This window comes from Camelus ferus, chromosome 18, assembly GCF_009834535.1.
Source record: "Camelus ferus isolate YT-003-E chromosome 18, BCGSAC_Cfer_1.0, whole genome shotgun sequence".
Lineage (NCBI taxonomy): Eukaryota > Metazoa > Chordata > Mammalia > Artiodactyla > Camelidae > Camelus > Camelus ferus.
The window spans coordinates 37,063,805-37,084,484 of record NC_045713.1 but is presented as its reverse complement, the minus strand read 5'-3'; the positions used below and the strand labels follow the sequence as shown (position 1 = coordinate 37,084,484).

The 20,680-nt window shown below is 35.1% G+C and overlaps 1 protein-coding gene, 1 long non-coding RNA gene and 1 other non-coding gene across 3 annotated transcripts in view; 2 read left to right on the top strand and 1 right to left on the bottom strand.

Annotated features, from left to right (window-relative positions):
* The window catches only part of LOC116657431, a 515,932-nt gene that overhangs the window by 353,160 nt on the left and 142,092 nt on the right, over positions 1-20,680 (bottom strand). The gene's annotated exons all lie outside the window — the stretch shown is intronic.
* LOC102509390 overlaps positions 1-20,680 on the top strand; it is a 114,539-nt gene that overhangs the window by 29,670 nt on the left and 64,189 nt on the right. The gene's annotated exons all lie outside the window — the stretch shown is intronic.
* Positions 7,150-7,278, top strand: LOC116657705. The gene has a single exon (XR_004312901.1). It is a non-coding gene; the product is annotated as a small nucleolar RNA SNORA35 (small nucleolar RNA).

Here is a 20,680-nt window from a genome sequence, read left to right as displayed (position 1 = left end):
ATTCATTTTAACAAAACACATCATGTTCCCCGGGGTATAAATGCATAAATGAATTAGTCTTTATTACACTTTGCGTTTTAAAACTATATTTAAAATTGACTTTGGTACTTGATGTGCTAACATTTAAGTACAGCACACCTTCCTTACATTGTTTGCTCCTTGGTGCTTTTCTTTATTTAATATTCATTTTCATGAGTTTGGCACTCCTTGTGCCTTTAAAGGGTAAGCCAAATTTTCAGTTTACAAACAGATCTTTATGTTATTGGCTAACAGTAACCTCTGCTTCTAAAACGAAAAAAAAAAAAAAATGACCACGTATCTCTAGCATCCTCAAGAAACCTAAAATTTCAGTGTCCTCCAAATTTGTCAAATAAAGGCAGAGCTAGGTAGTACTTTTTTTTTTTTTTTTTTTTCTGCTCTAGAAAAGAATTTGGTGGAGGGGGTTATAACTCATGGGTTAAAGAAGACTTAGACTTTTCTGTGGAATTGACTTTTTCAGGTGTATAAGGAATTTATTTATAAAGTAAATTCTGTTTCTTGCCAAAACTGTAATTTATGAGATCAGAAAAATGTTCATTGGTTTTGGTACCAGAAAAATCATTGTTGATCTTGATAAGAGTTTTTGTGTAGCAGTGGGGACAAGCCAGATTGGAGGGGGTGGGACGTAAAGAAGTGAAGACAGCATGTCCAGACAGCATGGTGGAATGGGTGGTATGGGACTTGACAGGAGTTGTCCTATTTGAGGAGCAGGACTTGGTGATTGGTTGTGAATAGTAAGAGAGAAGGAAGAGTCAAGGATGACTCTCAGGTCTCTGGCTTGCACACTTAGTGATATGTGATACATTTTGCTTAGATGGGGTATACAGGAAGAGGAGGAGCAGTTTCATTTAGGGGAGGGGACAGAGACAAGTTTAGACATGTTGAATTCGAGTTGCCTCTAAGATGCCCATAGGGTGGTATCTAGTAGACGTGTGGCTAGGAAGTTTCTCTATGGCTTCCACTTCCATCTTAGGTATCTTCCATGCTGACACCTTTCTCATCTCTGATGCACCTGTCAGTACAAATACAACAAGTTCTTTCTTCTAGAAATTTGTCTCTAGTTCAGTTCTCTTTCTGATGATATTCTCTTTTTAAATTGAGATAATTGACATATAATATAAGAAAGTACATTTTTAAAGAAAGTGATTCAATGGGGGGGAAAATGATTACTTGAAAGCTTATCACTGAAAAGCCAGCTCAGGGAAAGAAAGCTATAAGTCCAATGAGGGAAAGCAAGTGAAGAAAGGGTAAGATTTGCTTGTGGTGTAACAAGGTATAAGAAGCGGCCTCTGAGCTCAGCATTGAAGATAGAGTTGAATTTGGAGTGTGGAGAGGGCTGGAGGAAGAGCCCTTCATGTGTGTGTGGTGGGGGAAGGGGAGTTTCATGAGAAGGTTGGAAACCAATGAGCATTGAATGAGGTAGAGCTAATGGGGCCCGTGACTTTACTGGGTTATAGTCAGTAACAAAATAAGGTGGGACAGAAAAAGTGAGAGAAACATGGAAAAGATAGAGGAAGATGCTGATAAGAGATTTTGGTAATATTTATAGCAGCTCTTCTAAAGAGAAACTCCTGTAGGTACTTAGAAATCTGAGACTGGATCTCTCATCTTTGTCTCACAGTTCTGGTGCTTTGGTGTTGTGCCCCCCAGTTATTGCACCTGTAACAAACATCCCCAACCACCAGGTGGATATAGAGTCATGTCATGCTAGGGTCATTTTCAGATGTTTGAGACTCTGGTGTGGTGAAAGTTTTTTCAAGCCACAACTTTTAAAATCTGATCATCTACTATCTAGACAACCTTTTAGGAAAAGTTGAATTAAGATAATCACTTCTCAGTATTCATAAGCTTAGGGAATTGATTTGTATGTTAGATTCCCAAGAGAAGAACCAAAGCAAATGAAACAGAAGGAACAAATTCGATCTGTATTTTAATTTCTGTATATCCCACACTATTAATCCATGACTTGTTCCCAGACAACTTTCTTTACGTTTGCTATCTAACATTGAATTCTGCCACTTGAAAAGAATGTTTTCCTCCGCTCCCACAGTTGACTGATTGAGATTCCCTATGGCAAAGTTACAGCTGTGAGAAGGAATATTCACTGAATTAGAGGAAAAGAAAAGTGTAGCAAGGCTCTCTAAAGCCTTCAGGGGAAGGTCAGTGGCAATTTGGATGGTAAGAGCTGGCAGAATACAGATTCAGTAGCGCTGCCTTCATTATACTTTATGATATCATGCCCCAGAGAACATAAAGTTCTCAGTTTATTTTTTGGGAAAAATATATAAATTCAAGATCATTATTTTTGACTCTGCATATTAATAGGTAGTGCATTAAGTTTGCATTAGAACTAAAAATGATGTAACCTAATTTTTAAAAAGCAAAACACTACAATTAACATATCAAAATACCCCCTCACAGGAAAAAGATATTTATTACTCTAAGTCATTCTGCTTTCCCACAACTTGCTGTACACATTTGACTAATAGAAGAGTCCACAACCAGTAGTTGATGGTGATACACTGAATTTTACTTTTTTCTCTTTCATTTGAGTCCTGGAGGTTAGAATAAACAATGAGTAGACTAAGTTATCTGGATAATATACCTTTGAATATTAGATTAATTAACCAAAACAATTATGGAGAATTACTATGCCTTCTGCCCTATGCCAGGGATTACGATGGAGGTTGCAGGTAACTCTTGGCTAAGATCTATGACATCTCAGGTTGCTCATAATGCTATTGGTGAGATAAGATGCATTATGGTAACACAAACAAAAAAGGCAGAATGTTACAAAGAGCCAAATAGTGTACTCTAAGCAATAAAGATTATACAGGTACAAAAGGGAGGAATCAATGAAGCCCGCATTTCCCCAGGAGAATCTTCAAGAAATGAACTTATATATTGGAATGGACTGTATATATATTTTCCATCTTTATCTTTTTCATCTCATTAAGTAATCTGTCTTTTTATGCCCTATCCAGGCACTCACATAAATACCTTGTACGTAATAGGTACTCTATAAATATTTGCTGGTTAACCAATTAAATTTTTGAGAAGAATATTAGTAAAAGTAAGCAAAAGAAAGACATTTTGGTTTTTTGTCCAATGTATAGTTATCTTGAGAAAAAATCTGCATTGACCACAGATGGAGTATCTTATCATTAGATCACAGTGCTGATCTGAAAGTAAAGCTTATAGATCTTAAGTGCCTGATAACTTACACTTACAGCATTGATAAATGAAGGTAAAAATTTGAAAGCTTTTTGGATTCTGCAAAAGACTTTGGTTCGCTGGTCTGCATCAATTAATCATGACTTATAATATCAAGATTTTAATAAAGCCAGTAGTTAACTTTTCAGCAGAAATGTTTCTCTAATGCTTCATGTATCCAAAATTGATGTAAATAATTAAATAGTGTAAGTTTGCTCTCCTTTTTGGAGCAGTATTTAAGTAGTACCTATCTTACGCCTAAGAAAAGCTGAATTTTTTTCATCTTCATATCTTTATACTAAGGAACTTTTCTTTATTTAGACATGCCCCTCTTACACAAAAATGAGGTGTTAAATGCTATTGTTGCAATTAATATTTGGCAAGTACATTATGTTATTGGGCCATGGTTAAACAGAATATCACAGAACAGGCACATCACCAAAGACAGGGATAGAATGACTGCCACTGATAAAGTAAAAACCTTGACTAAATTTCTTTTAGGTGAGTTATCCCTACTACAGCATTGAGTTTTGATGAGTATGGATATTGGAATAATATTATGATTTTCCGTTAATACCGTTGCAGCCATACTTACATATAAAACAATTACTCTGGGAAACAGCAACTGCTTTTCAAAATTGTGGAATAAGAACCATGTATTATTCTAAATGATGAATTAAGTGGAACCACAACTTCATAAACGAATGGTCTTTCTAAAAGAAATGTGAACTATTAAAACTCAAAATTAAGAAGTAATTTGTTGCATGTTATTATCCATCTTTTTGTATTTATAACCATCAAATAGTCTGCACATTCAAAAATCTATATTCTAACCAGTTAACCAGCAGTTTGGAAATGTCTCCTTTGTTGGAAAAATAGAAACAAGTGTGAATTCATATTTTTCTCTTCAATTTGCCATTATTCTGTAATTTTAGGCAGGAAAAATATGTTCTTTTATGAGTTGCAGATAAGCCTCTATATGCAGTTTAATTTGGGGAGTGCACTTTTTTCTACTCTTAAATTAGGTACTGCTTACTTTTAAATTGTTTTCTTCTTCTTCATTTCTAAAAACCTTTAACCAACAAGGGCCTAGTATATCACCTGTAGTTCTCATTTTACTGAGAAAGTTCTCATATTTGATTCCATTCTGTTTCAAGTGCCTAGGAAATGTTCTAAACCTCAACTTTGGTTGAAACTTCCTTATCTAGGGAGGGCAGGCAAGAAGAAAATGGAACATTTCTACCTGCTGTATTGATAAAATTTTAAAAGTCTGAGGGAATGTGAATGTGAATCAACCAGATCTCTTACGCATTACCGGCAGAAGTATACATTTGTGCAACTGCTTGAGGGAAAAAATGTTTGCATTATTTCCTAAAACTGAATATTCACAATGTATATCAATGCATTGTTTTTGTTTTTGATTGATAATTAATTTTGTCAATGGAGCCATGTTTGATAAGATGATAATCGTGATTCACGTACCAAGGATTATAATTAATCCAGTCCTATGCACTTAAGGTCAGACTATTTTTAGAATTCCAGGATGGCTGAGCATCCAAGGGGGTATCATTTGGTAAGGCAGCATCATAGGCTAGGGCAAAAGTGGAAGGGGTATAGAAAGGCTTTCTTTAAATAGGAAAACTCTACATTTAGAGTAGTAGTTGGTTCATGGAATTTTATCAATGACCTTTATCAATAGGTAATGATGATGATTTGCCAGTGGTTCCTTGAAGTGACACATTTTTAGTCATAACCAGAAGAAGAAATGGGAAGCACATCAAATGGATAGTTTTCTGTTTTGTACATTTGGGAGAATGTGAGTTCCTTCCAGATACACAGAAAAATGTGTCTTTGTCTTTTGCAGGGTCATGATCTACAAATTCTCATCAGGAAACTTTTGGCAATTTTAAATAATTGTAGTCAACATTTAAGCCAACACAAACAATTAGGTATAAAGCAACTTGGCTTTTGTAAGGGAAAAGTATAAGACAAATAGAAAAATGTGGAATTATTAACTAAAAAATACAAGAATTTTAAAGCAACTTCCTTACAAATGGTAATTTGAAAAGAAAAAGAGAATTACCACTGGTGATGTGGGAGATGTTTTTTTTTTAACATTTTTTATTGATTTATAATCATTTTACAATGTTGTGTCAAATTCCAGTGTTCAGCACAATTTTTCAGTCATTCATGGACATATACACACTCATTGTCACATTTTTTTCTCTGTGAGTTATCATAACATTTTGTGTATATTTCCCTGTGCTATACAGTGTAATCTTGTTTATCTATTCTACAATTTTGAAATCCCAGTCTATCCCTTCCCACCCTCCAACCCCCTGGCAACCACAAGTCTGTATTCTCTGTCTATGAGTCTATTTCTGTCCTGTATTTACGCTTTGTTTGTTTGTTTTTCTTTTTCTTTTTTTAGATTCCACATATGAGCGATCTCATATGGTATTTTTCTTTCTCTTTCTGGCTTACTTCACTTAGAATGACATTCTCCAGGAGCATCCATGTTGCAGCAAATGGCATTATGTTGTCGGTTTTTATGGCTGAGTAGTATTCCATTGTATAAATATACCACCTCTTCTTTATCCAGCCACCTGTTGATGGACATTTAGGCTGTTTCCATGTTTTGGCTATTGTAAATAGTGCTGCTATGAACATTGGGGTGCAGGTGTCATCCTGAAGTAGGGTTCCTTCTGGATACAAGCCAAGGAGTGGGATTCCTGGGTCATACGGTAAGTCTATTCCTAGTCTTTTGAGGAATCTTCACACTGTTTTCCGTAGAGGCTGCACCAAACTGCATTCCCACCAGCAGTGTAGGAGGGTTCCCCTTTCTCCACAGCCTCTCCAGCATTTGTCATTTGTGGATTTTTGAATGACGGCCATTCTGACTGGTGTGAGGTGATACCTCATTGTAGTTTTGATTTGCATTTCTCTGATAATTAGTGATATTGAGCATTTTTTCATGTGCCTTTTGATCATTTGTATGTCTTCCTTGGAGAATTGCTTGTTTAGGTCTTCTGCCCATTTTTGGATTGGGTTGTTTGTTTTTTTCTTATTGAGTCGTATGAGCTGCTTATATATTCTGGAGATCAAGCCTTTGTCGGTTTCATTTGCAAAAATTTTCTCCCATTCCGTAGGTTGTCTTCTTGTTTTACTTCTGGTTTCCTTTGCTGTGCAGAAGCTTGTAAGTTTCATTAGGTCCCATTTGTTTATTCTTGCTTTTATTTCTTCTAGGGGAAAATTTTTGAGATGTATGTCAGATAATGTTTTGCCTATGTTTTCCTCTAGGAGGTTTATTGTATCTTGTCTTATGTTTAAGTCTTTGATCCATTTTGAGTTGATTTTTGTATATGGTGTAAGGGAGTGTTCTAGCTTCATTGTTTTACATGCTGCCATCCAGTTTTCCCAACACCATTTGCTGAAGAGACTGTCTTTATTCCATTGTATATTCTTGCCTCCTTTGTCGAAGATTAGTTGACCTGTGGGAGATGTTTAGTGGTGACAATAGTTATTATTTATTGAACATCTACTAATATCAGGTACTGGACTGGACTCTGGAAGTTATTTCTAATTCTCACAACAGTCAACAGTCTATAAAGTGGTTATTATTGATCATTTAACATATGAGGAAACATAGATCAGAGGGGCTTAAATGAATTTCCAGGTTTCCACAGCTAGCGAGTGACAGAGCTGGGATTCTGAACCCAGACCTGCCTGATTCTAGATTCACATTTCCTTCCCCTGAAGTTGACCCATGTATATAGTAGCCACACTGAGTGAATGAAGCAATGGATCCTGAGATGTTTTAGGTCTCCTATCCACCCTCTCCTTCAAGATATTTCTTTGGCACAAAGCACAGTGTCTCAACTCCAGCTCCACTGTCTACAGCACTGGCAAGTGACCCATTGGGCTCCTCCTTGACCAAATGGGCATCGAGCAGTGCAAAAGCAAATCCCCCCACAAAGCTGGGAGAGTCATGCTGTGGGCTACTCCTGCATGCAGGGGGATACATAGCACCTGGGTCCTGGGACCGTGCCTAAGGAAAATGAAGGGGTGAAGAGACAAAGCAAGCAGCTCAGAATCTGCTACTACTAGATAAAAGTGCCCATGTCTGTATCAGCTCAACCGCAGGTACACAATAAATGTTATAACCCTTATTGCATTATTATCATTATTATTGCTGGGTGTGTTACTCTTAGCAACTCACATTAACCGTCTTAGACTCGGTATCCTAGTCCATAAAATAAAGCTGACACTAGTGGAATGATCTAAGATTGTAGTGGTGATTACATTATGGATTAAATTCATTTAAATTCCCTGGCAAAGTGCTCATTGTTAGTGGGACAGGAGAGATAAGTTGTTTTCTCCTAGTGACGTGACAAAAATGAGATTACAATTATCCCGCAGATGTTGACTCCTGTGTATTTATTTGCCCCACATTCCTGGCAGCTTTCTGACTGACTAGCCTTCCTCAGCCTCCTCATTCCCTGTAGATACTGTAACAGTCTATTTAAACCTACTGTTGACAAAATTCCTTTTCCAATTATTTCTTATGATTCAGATCTACACTTAAGAGCTATTTCTAGTCCCTTATTTCTTGTGTAATACCTTTGAATACTCAATGCTCCATGAATTTCTCCCATTACCACACAGTTTGGCAATGACCAATTTCCCATTTTTGTATTCACTTATGTTATTATCTTATTAGCTAAGTTTGAAAGCAAAGACTTTATCTTCTCATACATCTTAGTAGTTACTGCAATGCTTAGTCCAGTGTCTTGCATAAAATAGATGCTCAATAAATGATTACTGATGGATAAAGTTACCTATGAAGTAGGCATTAATTCTTATAACAAGAACTCGAAGAATGCTCTAGAAAATTGAATACCATAGCTTTAGCACCATATAAAACATGGCACTGGGGGTGGATAATAGCTTAGTGGTAGAGCATATGCTTAGTATGCATGAGGTCTTGGGTTTTATCCCCAGTACTTCCATTTGAAAAGAAAAAAAAAAAAAGTGACACTGTTTTATGTGATAAATAAAACACAGATGGAAAGTTAATTTAAAATTCAGAAAAGATTAATTTGTGAGAGATAAATTCGTGATAAGTTATTTAAGTGAAAATAATTACTTTAAAGGAAGACCTCACACTTTTTTTGTGTTAACATTATGTATGGTAAACTTGACTTCCTAGGAAACGTCTTTAGGGTCCTCAGCCAGGAAGGACTCTGGACTCATAGGTCTCAATTCAGGTCATGGCTATGTTCTGATAATTAGGCCAGCATTATAAAATAATGTACACAACTTGTAGCTTATAATTTTCTTATTTTCAGACAATTGAGAGGAAATGTATCAGTGAAAAATATATATCAAACTAAATAAATCCTTGTTGATTGAAATACAAAACCCAATAAAAATATGACACCTTTTTCCTGACAATTGGCAAGGAAAGGACTTTTTTGCACAGTATTTTTTAAAAATTATTGTTGTTTCAACCATCATCTTTATTGACACTATTGAACCAAGGATAAAAGAAATTTAACCATCAGGTATGTGGGTAATAGAAAATGAGAGTAGAAAATGGGCCTTGTCTTGAGGTTCCAGAAATTGGTCTCTTTTTAAAATGAAAATAAATATTGTCTTTCCTACACTTGTGGCAAGATGGTGTTCACGTGACCTACCAACCTTATAAATGAATGTGTTATAATGATGCAGATTTTAATTTTTCCTCTTACTATTTTAATGCAGAATAAATGCTATTTGAACATTCCCCTGTCTTTCTGAAGCCACATACACACATTTTACACTGATAACAGGATGTGGGAAGACAGTTATTTAAATAGATTTTTTAAACTTAATTTCTTAAAATAATGTAGTCTAGGGACTTGTCTTGGAAGTCCATGTTGGTAGATGAGAATCTGTCAACATAATGTCTGTTCTCAGCATTTTTCCTAAGGGCAACATTCTATTTTGTTTCCCGTGTAATTATTTTTGCTTTTTTTCCCCCCTGCTGGCGTACTTCAATTTCATTTAGAACTTTGAAGATGGAAAATTATGATTGTTTAGATTCTCTTATAATATATAAACAGTTGTGATAAAGACTATGAATCTTTTTGATAAACATCTACTTATAGTTAAATGAAGTTTTATTTAGTATAGAATGTAGTACACAAAAGAAAAAGCAATTTATCTAGGAAATACTTCTTTCCTTGTTGCAGTTACCCTCTTGTTGGCTCAGTGTATCTATATTTCCTATTTGTTTTTTGTTACTGTCAAGACAGCAAATTTCTATCTGGAGCAGATGGTGTAACTGCCATTGTTCAAGTACTTAAAATTCATTCTGCTGCAGGGAGTTTTTATCATTAAACTTCTAATTTGGCAATATTAATAAATTGAAACTATGGACTATTCTGTCTTGGATGTCTGAAACTTTGTTATATATCTGAAGAGAAAAAATATATATATATTGAAAATTGTGCCAAAAAACTTTGATTATTTCTTAACAAATCAGTGTAAAGATTCATTTTATTAATATATAGTATGATGGTGGGTAAATGCTATAAAATTTTAGTCGGCCATTAGTTGTACATGAATTTCTCATGGACTTTAATTGTCTCCTTTATCAATGTCTCCATAATTTACCCCAAAAGAAATTTAAAATTATGATGTCTTGATATTTTTTTGAATAGTGTGCTTAAATTTAAATCTATTTTTAAACTTCAAATTTAGACCCCACCTCACCTAGCCCACATATTTTACCATCAGGAAAGAATGAGAGAGAATGCCATTTTTTTCACTCTTAGCCACATTTTCAATATTGGAATGATTAAAACTGGACCAACAGAAGTTTTGCACTTAACTTTATTCTTACAACTTTAAGGCAACAAATGAATATTTTGTGGAAATATTCATAATAACTTATAAACATATAACATATACATGTAAGTATTCGATACATATAATTCCATAATGTTTACTATTTTTCAGTGATTACTACTTTAGAAAGATTTCCACTCAGTGTAATAAGGTAAACTGTGAACAGTATCCCATAGTTGGACAATTGTACAATCAGCAATGGAATGATTCTAATTGAACACGTGTTGAGCAAGTCAGCTGTTGTTAGAGAGCCCATACATTCCAGATTGTCCAGGATAATCACAGTTTACACCTATGGAGCAAATATGAATACGTTCTCTGCGTCTCAAAAGTGTCCCAATTTGGATGCTACATTACATGCTTATTCTATCCCTTCTGCACTTGTAACGTAAGAATTACATGCTGAGAAATAGGAAAGAGCTATAAGCAAATGTCCCTTACCAGAGAAGCATGCAAATATATTAAGGATACAATAAATACATATGAAATCATTGCAAAATAATCTGTGATTCTTTGTATTAAAATTCTAAATATGTGGTACAGGCAGTAAGCACTGGGGGAATTCAGAGAAGACATAAATAGATATGGAGACTAGAGTTGTTCTGCCAAAGGGCCTTGCAGGCATGTGATCACATGGGCAAAGTTCTAGGGATGCAGATGATTATAGTTCACAGCTGATCAATTAACAGTAGAAATGACTGAATACAAAGAAGGGTATTGTAGAAAGAAAAATCACTAAAGACTTAGAAATTCTAGTATCTCATCCGGGCTCTGCCACTGGTCAGCTTTATGTTATTGAGTAAATTACTTCTTCCCTTTGGCTTTAGTTCCTTCACCTGTGAAAAGAGGACGTGAACTGGAGTCATCCATTCACCTGTTATTCACTGAGACTACTTTGTGCAAGGCACTCTGCCAAGGACTGTGTAACTGATCTCTAAAATTCCTTTCCTACCCCACCTTCTGTGGCAATCACTTTCATCACCAGTGGTTCCAGGGACATAGTTGTAACTGGTTTGGGATCATGTGCTTCTCTATCAAAAAAGAGTATTTCTTGCAGGCAAGTGAGCCCAAACCAGCAAATATTTGCTGTGTTAAGTTGGTTTGAAACTTTTCCTAACAAGTGTCCTTTATTTCCTAATTGGATTAAGACCATATTTTCATTCCCTGTGATAATGATGCAATCCCAGAATGGTAGAGGAGTCTTCCGGGAGAAGTTGGCATTGTGTATTTTCAGAGTGTAAAAGCTGCCGTTATGCTACAGGTGACCGAGGCTACAGCCAGCTCAGCTGGGAAGGATGGATACCATGCACTGGTCTCCTTTGTCACTTCTCACAACTGATGCCTGTCCCCTCAATTGCTGTACCACCCTGGTCTCAGGAAGCTTGCTCTTGTTCCCAGTTCTAATCACCTAACAGGAGAGCTCATGCTCTCTGGAGTGAAGATGTAGCAACTGAACAAGGAACTCTACCAACTCAAAGAAGCTGAGATGTCCTCTGTAAATCCAGCTGGTTCAAGACTGTAAGCCCACTTCGCTGGCAGTTTTTCCTACTGAAGGGAGTAGAGAATGTGGCCCTAAACCATCAGAATAGATTATACATCACTTTTGGTAATACACATGGATGCTCCACTCTATTAACTGGCGAAGTTGGAGGTAGATCTAGTCTAAAAGGCATCTGAGGAGCAAGAGAAAATTTTTACTGGTATAATATTTACTCTGTCCTTTAAAATCATGGTATGATAAAAGTAGTTATGTTTATCCAGAAATAAATCTGAGCCTTCTTAAAATAGTAGATATAAAATATAAGATTAAATATTAACAGAAGTTGTTAAAAGTTAAGTTGCTACTTAGGTCATTTACCTTTGTCACATCATGAAACAGAGACAGATTTTTTTTTTTTTTTTTTTTTTGGTAGAAGCACCAGGATATATTTAAATTAAGTCCAGCTGCCAGTCTGCCTGACTGCTTTCAAGATTGTTAGTGGTGGTCATTGTTATACTGGTTGGGGATGAGAGGGAGAGAGGTCAAGATTTTAGAAAGAATTGTTGAATATGCAGAAGTAACAGAAAATAGGAGCTATAATAGATGGTTGATCACAAATAGTTGCTGCGAGGAAAGCAAATTATTGAAATTCAGAACTGAGGGTATTTATTTTTTTCCTTATGGTACCTTTACACACGGGACAGTTGTAAACATTACTATAAGGGGTTTCCACTTGCTTTTCGTGTGGTTAGGTATGGAACGGGGAAACTCAAGCCTTTCAGGAAAATATTCTAAGTGAATTCCAAGTGCTAAGAAATTTCTACTAGTTTTCCAGGTAGTCCCATTACAAATTTTAAGCTTTCAGTGCATTTTTTTTCAGAAATATATACTCCTGTATATTTAAATTTGTACATGTGCTAAGGCAACTACATAAAGCGTTAAACCAGAGAGATGAACTCTGATAGGAGCTGAAAATAGAGTTGTTAAGTTAATCATTGGGAATCTGTCTTTTCAAATATACTGCTTGTCAATTTTAAATCAATCTGTTTTATTCTGCCAGTCATATTAGACTATTCTACCCACTCGATTTACAAAACACTTAAATTTTGAAAACTTCTGACTAAAAGGGGGAAATAACAAGAGGAAAAGCACAAGGGCATATAGAATCACTTGACAATGTGTTGAAATATTAATCCACAGACATCTCTGACTCGGTTTATGTTTAAAATGAAGGCCAAATTTGAAAGTAGATTATTTCTTTTGAAAATAGCCTCAATTGTTTCAGGGTGTACAAGCAAACACAATTCAAACCTCGTTTTCTGTGTGTGTGTGTGTGTGTGTGTGTGTGTATTCATTGTTCTGGCAAAAGGTGGGGAAGGGTACAGCTCAGTGGTATAGAGCCTGTCTAGCATGCATGAGGTCCCAGGTTCAATTCCCAGTACCTCCACTAAAAATAAAAAATAAAAACCTAATTACCCCCCCAAAATTAAATTAAATTAAATTAAATTTAATTTAATTTAATTTAAATTAAATTAAAAATATATATATTGTTCTGGCAGAATAAGAGCATGACCCAAATTCTATGCCTCATTCCCAAACTTCTAGAGATTGGTAACACCTTACCGAGCTGTTGAAAGAGGCCAGGCAAAAGACAGGAGGGATGAGAGCTCACACTGAGATCTGGAAGGACAGGTAACCAGCCATCATAACCCGAAAAGCTGAGACTCTGAGAAAGGCAAATTTGCTTTTAAAAAGACAATAGAGAGGCTTCATTTTTTGCAGTTGAAGAAGGCTAGAACTGCCTAAGGGAGAACAAGAGTCAAGACAAAAAGAAAGGAATCTGAGTTGAGACCAACAGAATAATGCGTACTTCCTTTCTTCCTGATGAGTTAGAAAACTTTTCTAGGGCAGAAAGCATAGTTGGAAGAGCTTCAGGGCACAGGGTGTTTCAGGGCAACTGACTGAGCTCTATAACCACAGTATAGACTACTTTGTGTTTTTAATGTAGAAGGAAATGACTGATTAAGTAGAATGTTTTGCTGATTTTTCTAAACAAAACTACTTAGAGAATTTCAGAAATGGGGAGTGCCTTCTCAGATGAGCTAACATGAACCTACTCATTTCCCGAACTATGTATTGAGAACAAGTTAAGACGGGGCTTGACAGTTCAATACAATATAGAAATTCATAGTTTAAGGACAAATTCTTTCAGTTTTAACATCTTCAAATAGGGATTTAACAGCATTAGTCACTATCCATTTTTGAAATGCAGAGGCATGAGATGTTATATTACCTGAACTGTAGGTTAGTAAACATATAGCTCAAATTGGAATGGAATTCTTGTACAACTTCAAAAGCGATCATTTGTAATATATTTTTGACCATTATGTAATACTATCTCATTACATTATGCAATACTATGTCAACTGATTCAGTAACATTCTAAGGGAAGAATGAATATCGTTACTGATCTTAAAATTTTGGGTTTTGCTTTTACTTGAGCAGCTCCATAAATTAATTCTCATTTGGTACATTATTTTTATTATGAAAAGAAAACTAAATGGCTTCTCTTGTTACAAAAAGTAACTCTGAACATTCTGATCAAACTTTCATTGATTTCTATTGTGATAAAACAATGTGAAATAAACATCTCAAATGCTATTTACTGATGATTAAATTGTACATATTTTTAATTCCATTTACAAATTCTGGGAGGAATTTGTCTTTTAAGGAAAACATGATCAGAAAGTATGGACACATCTGTTAGGGGTGTCCCAGCCTTTATCAGACGGTTGTATTCTGCCATAGCATGAAGAATCCTGATTTGCTCAAGCAATATTTCAATCTAAAATCTAGGAGGCAGGTGCTCACTTGTCCTCTTCCATGCTTAGAAGATACAGGGAGGAGGCCATAGTGGCAACTGTCACCATGATTGATTTCATTGGAATAGAAGTTTGACCAGCTGATTGTAATCAATGGGTTGAAAACACACTCCGAAAAGTGAAACTATTATATTAAAACTCCAAAAGATAGAACAAAGCAGTAGTGTTTTGAAATGGAAATATTTTGAAATTGAAGATACTTTTCTCATGTCTTCTCTTCTTCTAAACAGCACAATTAATGTTTAAGCTATGTGTTGTTCACAGATTATAATGTTGCAAAGATAGAATGTACACCCAGTGACAAAAATAATGATAAAATGACTGAGATTCTTTATCTTAATGTATTATTCTACTTGGGAAATTTTTGTAGAATTATTAGGACATGTAAGAATATTCATATATGATCAAACTATTTTACAGTCTTCCTGTCTTTGAGTTTGAAGAGTATTACAGGTTAAACTCAAGCCAGGAAGTAAGATTGTTTTATAGAACACTATGACTCTCAAAACTAAAATTTGAAGTGACTATAGTACACCATAATGGTAAAATAGTAATTATAAATTAAATATAATCATAATTAAAACATAGATTTATCATTCATTTTTATTCAACGAATAGTTATATAATGCTTAATATGTACAAGGTATTTTCCATCAATAATCTATTCTTAATGATAACCCTCTCAGCAACTTAGTAATGCAGGTACTATTATCTTCAATTGACTGTTGATAATGCATCCCTGAACCACAGAACGTACGACTGGATGTCATCACTCTACATTTCTGCTTAAATGTATTTTACGCTCACTTTGAATGAAAAGGTAAAACATAAATATCATTAAGAGTGGTTAAGTAAGAACAATCAAAGGAAGCTTCTTACATGACATGGACCTCTGGCTAGAGTCAAGTACGTAGATGGGCCATTAAAGACTGTCAATCACAGCTTATCTTTTGCAAGACCACAGGTAGAACTGTATCCACATCTTGAGATTACTCCAGTCTCATACTGCACAGAGTGTGAGTGTCACAGAGTGTTTCCACGCTATGCCAAGTTACAGTGAAGCTTGAGAGCAAATGTTTAACAGCTGCAATTTTGGTAACAAATTACGCACATTTTTTGAAATTATTGAAACATTTGAATTTGATATTCAATGCAAGCACACAAACATCTTCTGAAGACTTAGTGAATACCAGGCTCTATGCTAAACACAATGAAGACAGAAGCATATTCTGTGTGTTCAAGTAGTTTACAGTCTGGGGGTAGAGAGCTCCTGACCCTCCTTTTCAAAAGTAGGACTTTTCTACCTTATGTATTTGAGCTACACCATCTTTTATTTTATTATGCTTTTTGTTTCTCTTTGTTTCTTAAACTCAAATGATTAAGTGTTCATGGGTAGTAGATTTTCTGCTTAAGTGCTACCTGAGTACTTTAGCACATAAAACTCACAAATAGACTCAGATATTTTCTCCTAACATAAAACTGTTTTCTGCTTTTGCTGAGTCCCTATATTTAAGAACATGAAATCAGGGCCCCTGTACTCTCTTGAAGGCTCTTCTGATATAGAAACCTTGGTTAGTATATTCTCATTTAAAGGTGAAGAACTGAATCTGTGAAATGCTGAGAGTGATTTTCTGACTAGCTCTTCTGCTGAAGGGTTTTTTCTGTAATTGATTAGCTTAAAAAAATTCTTGTCATTCCAAATTAGACTAGATGCCAGTGGTCATTCATATACGACAAAGGAAACATTCATCAACAAAGGAAAACATAATTTTCTTTCAACAATTATTCAACATTGTACTTTTTTTCTCAATAAAGGTCGAATTGCTCTCAAGAACAAAGAAGTATGACTACTTCCCAGCAGATGATAATGAAAAAAAATGGTTGAGAAAGAATATTACACCATTCCATCAGGATGTGGACTTCATTCAGGCAGTGATGAAATAAACTGCATTCATTTTTACACATCTTTGAAAATATCAAGTCTACATTTTCATAGCTTGGTCTTAGTACTGTACCTTGCATGAAAAAAACAGAAAATTTTAACTGAGTTTTTTAATATGTGATATCTATATATATATTTCTTAGATTGCTCATACATTTTCAGTTTACTGCTGACACACGTTTACTAGGGAACATGATCTTTTAAAAAGGAGAAACAATGTTATTATTAATGAAGTGGATGTGACCTTCGTAATATCATATTACTTTTGCTTCTTTTCTGGCTTGTAATTTTGTTCTGTATAAGTGAGGTTTCTGAATAAATTAGTTTTTGCTGCTTACAAAGCACCTAAAAACATATCTCACAAGAATCCTAGAAGTTATGTTACTGATCTGTGTCTTAGAAATGAATGAAGAAATATTAGTTACTTTAAATTCTCTGTTTTGTTGTCTTTAATGTATGTGCTGGTTTTTTTTAATGCAAACTTCTCACTGCTGTAATGCTTTGCTAGCCTTCACATAGTATTCATTAACATCTTGTGTTTTTTTAAATGAAAATATGAACCATAGAAAAATTAAATGATTTAACTTAGATAGTACATGGTGAGGAAGAACCTTTGAGCTTTGAGTTTCTGTCCTCTCTGCAAAACCAAAATTAATCTGTTTTAACAGGATAAAGCTCTCAGTATGAAAGAACTTTGCTAAGAAATTATGAAAGTACAAGTTAATTAGAATACAGAGCTACTGGCATGGGCTGACAGTTATTAATTACATGTTGTTGGGCTGGCTCGATTTCAGGCAATTGCTGCTAAAACAAAACAAAAAAGTTTCTGTTAGTTTTCAGTCTTGCAGAGAAAAATAAGCCCTCAAATCACCAACCAGGAAAGATCTCTATAAGGTATAAAAAAAGCAGATTTTAGATTTAAATTTTGGGGACAGTGTTTTGGAGGTTTATTCTCTTTGCTATATATTACAACTCTAACTATAGTTAGTGGAACAATTTGGGAGCTTGTGTGCTTGCTTAAACGAATAGCTTAAATTGTTCAAAAATCAGTGTAGCCAGTGGGAGATAAGTGTGAGTTTGCCTTATATTAGGCAAATGATACATCTCTGAGAAGTTAAATGTGACTGAACTTTTATCAAATCAGTCATATTTTAAGCACATGGGAAGTGTTTATAGAACATTACGAGCTTCCTGGATTCATGCAGGAGGACTACTTGAACTACTTGTTAAAAAACAAAATTCAACTCAGTAAATTTTAAAGATCTAATTGGCCTTACTGAATGATTCATGAATCAGACAACATCCCATCTGGCAAATAGAAAAGAGCTCCAAGAAGCTGTACAAAACGGAAGGCTTTTATAGAGAGAAGGGGGAAAGAGTGGATTGTTTCGGGCTCAGGTAACCTACCTGTGGGGAACAGAAGGAGACTATGTGGCAGATTATTGGTTCTGACTAGAAAAGTCCCAACTGACCGGTTAAGACTGCATTTGTAGGGGGTGGTTGTATGCAATTAGCTTAAGTATTAAGTCTTGGTTTGCTGACATGGGCTTACCACAAGTGACTCCATTTGGAGCCAGTCATTTCTTTTTTAACATACTGCATTGTTCCCTTTTAATTTTTCCCCCTCATACTTTAATCAGATTAGTATCTTATTCTTGACAAATTAGATATGTCCCTCCTGTTTAGTGGTTTATTAAGTTGGCATATCATCTACTTACGAGAGCTGACGATTTCGGTACTTGCCCTTACCGTTAGAGGCTTTGAGGTAATTATTTTCTCAGAATTGAAAATATTGAAAATTAGTGGCAAAATATTGTAGAAATAAGTGAAGAGGGAGTGCATACTAAATAAGGTTTTAGTCCTCAATGCTGAGTTTCTTAATTGTGCTTAATCCATAGTCGTGATGTTAGTGGCTGAGGGCCTCAGGGTATGGGCTAGACATACAGTGAGAAGGTAAGTCAACAGAGAATGGCCGCTCAGATAAGCCCCAATGTGGATTCTCTATGAAAAACATTTCAGGTGGAGAGAACCAGAATAGAGCATTTTCCAGGAAGGGACTGTGAGTATCTGGAGGGGAAAGACACATGAAAACAACCAACAGAAAAGCCTAAGAAAAGACAGTATTTAATACCTCTATTGTTTGGGGGGACAAAAGAATTTTTGAGCTGGTAACAATAGTTCCCATTCTGTTGAATGCTAAAAAGCCACTTAATAGTTACAAGAGAGAGGGAAGGAAGTACGGGGGAGCTCAGGAAGAAATAGAGGAAAAGAAATGTAAATATCAGGTGGTGACAGAAATGGAAAATGTGGAAGAAAATAGATATAATAAGGCTCATGTAAAGAAAAAAAAACGTGCCTTAAGAAAACAGCATCACAGCCGTAGCTCCATAGAGGAGAAAATACTGAATATGAGAAAATACAATGGGAAGGCTGAAAAACAGCAGCTTCCCCAGGGGAGCCACTGGGGGAGCAGAAGGAGAGGTTGAGGAAGGAAGGAGAAAGAAAAACTTAAAAAAAAAAACAAAACACGAATGGATGACCAAGAATTAGGGAAACAAGCTGCCCTAGTTGGAAGCTGACTTCGGAAGCATAAAGGACAAAGTTAAGAGAAGTTTTTTTTAACATTTTTTATTGATTTATAATCATTTTACAATGTTGTGTCAAATTCCAGGGTTCAGCACAATTTTTCAGTCATACATGGACATATACACACTCATTGTCACATTTTTTTCTCTGTGAGCTACCATAAGATTTTGTGTATAATTCCCTGCGCTATACAGTAAGTTAAGACAATTTTTAAAAGTTTAAGGGAAATCTTGACGAACTAGTTAAAATCAGACAACCAAGTGTAACACAGCTGAAAGCACCTGCATGCACTGTGTAGTAGAAGAATACAAAAGGCAGGATTATACAAATGCAAAAAGTTGCGGTGATTTATGCAATTTCAGGGCAGTAGATCGGATTTAGTGGTGAGAAAAACATTTTTATGAAAAGTGGTAAATATAGATTATTTCTGAATGAACTGTCAGTAGATTTTTTTTTTTTTTTTTTTTTTTACAAAACAAACATAGAAGAGCTATTAAAAATGTAGGAAATCTAGAAGGGATGATGGATAACTGTGGATGAGATGGAAAACAAACAGAAAATCAGGTTTGTGAATATCATGCACCACAAAAGGCGAGATTGCATCTTTTCTACGGACAATCAAAAGTTACAAGGATTTTTCACTTGTTAAAAGAAATACTCTAGAGAATATAAAAGAATTTATGTATGTTATTTAGTTTTCAGATTCACTGCAGTTCATTGTCAGATCATTAAAGAAATAAACATTGGATAGGTCAAATTTTATATCAGTTCAGACAAGTACTTTAAGACCTTATTCACTGACAAATATTGATTGAAATTGTTTGAATTTTCCAAGTTATTAAAGTCATTGAAAGAATATTTAAATTGTTTTGATATTCATAGTGATATCTTTGATTTGACCCTACGTTTGAACATTTTATTTTTAGTGCATACCAAGTATTTGCTAATGAAGGGTAAATTGTCTTTACGTTTAGGTTCTAGTTTCTGTCTTAGGGAGCTATAAGAAATTTAAATTGACTTTACAATTTTTCCTCAATCCATATCATAACTTTAAAGTTGCTTTAGAGACACAACATTAAATATCCTTTACACAACTGTCTTTTCATGCAAAAGTACAAGTTTTCTACAGTACACACACTTCTCAAGACAGTCCATTATAACTTAAGATCTCTTCTCTATATGAAAAAATAATATTTTGGCAACATGCTTTGATTCTCATTTTTCAGTATGAAAAAAGATCTTTACAGTCTATTTTAAAATCAGCATTTCTCTTTTCCTCAACTTTAGGTATCTACACATAGTTTGCTTAGCCCTGTTCAGTAACAGTTTACTAAATGCCTACCGTGTGCCAGGCACTGCACCGGGTGTTGGGGACCCAAAAAAGATTGTTATATTTGTTTTTAATTAATTGCTTCCAGTCTCATAGAGAACACAGATGTGCAGACAAATAATTAAAATAAAATGGTATGAAGGCAATGATGGAACAAGTGTGAAGTCCACAAGCAATCTAGAGAAGGGAATAGTTGGGACTGTCAGAGCTGGCTTCACAGAGGACATGGTGTCTAGCAGTGTTGAGATGGCCATGTATAGAAAGGGTCGAAGGTCATTCCAGACAGAAGAAATAGCATGTGCCAAGACAGGGATGTC